This window comes from Petaurus breviceps, unplaced genomic scaffold (genome assembly GCF_028583685.1).
Source record: "Petaurus breviceps papuanus isolate PSGF00001 unplaced genomic scaffold, PetGlider_PUasm1.0 90750, whole genome shotgun sequence".
Classification (NCBI taxonomy): Eukaryota; Metazoa; Chordata; class Mammalia; order Diprotodontia; family Petauridae; genus Petaurus; species Petaurus breviceps.
Window position 1 is genome coordinate 258412 of NW_027187335.1, and position 1087 is coordinate 259498.

The following is a 1087-nucleotide window of genomic DNA, read 5'->3' on the forward strand; positions in this document are numbered from 1 at the left end:
GGGGGGAAATATAGTCAGTTTTTCACAGTATGGAAATGTTTTGCTTAGCTACTCATGTACAACCTATATTGAATTGCTTATCTTCCCAGTAAGGGTGGGTGACAAGGGAGGAAGGGAAAGAATCTGAGATTCAAAGTTTTAAAATCAAATGTTTAAATATATATATACTATTATTTTATATGTAACTGGGAAATACGATATACAGGCATTGGGTCATAGAGATCCACTGTGCCCTACTGGAAAGTCGGAAGGGGGATGGGGGGAGATATGGGAGAGAGCAGATTGGAGGAGGGGATATTCAGTGTGATGGCTATTTTTGGGTGGTGGATAGGGGAAAAATGGGGAGAAAATTTGTAACTCAAAATCTTGTGGAAATTAATGATGTAAACTAAAAAAATAAAAAAAAGAGAGGGAAAAAAATACAAGGATGTGTTCTGTAAAACTTGGATTCAGTCAAAAGGCTGTACCTGAGGACCTAGAAGGCCACATGTGGTCTCCAGGCTGTAGGTTCCCCATACTTACTTTAAACTCTCTAGCCCAAGCTTCAGAAGGGGTTTTTAATCTGGGATCTATGGACTTTTATTTTTTTAACATTCTTTAAAAAAATTTTTTTTGAGTTCCATATTCTTTCCCTCCCTCCAGCCCCTCCCCTACCCATGGAGAAGGCAAGGAATATAATATCAGTTATGTCATGTGAAGTCATACAAAACACTCTTCCACATTAGCCATGTTGGAAAAAAAGCAAGAAAAATAAAGTGAAAAAATGTATGCCTCAATCTCAAAGTTAATCAGTATGAACTTATTATTTTAAAAATATTTTTATGACTATTTCAATATAATTGAGGTAGTATAGTGAATAGAGTGCTAGTCTTGGAGTCAAGAAGATGTGAGTTCAAATCCAGCCTTAGAAACTTATTAGGTGTGTTACCCTGGCCAAGTCATTTAATCTCATTAGACCTCAGTTGCTTCATCTATAAAAATGGGGACAATAATAGCACCTACTTCCCAAAATTGTTTTGAAGATTAAATGATATAATATTTGTAAATTGTTTTGCAAATCTTAATGCACTATTTAAGTATTATTATT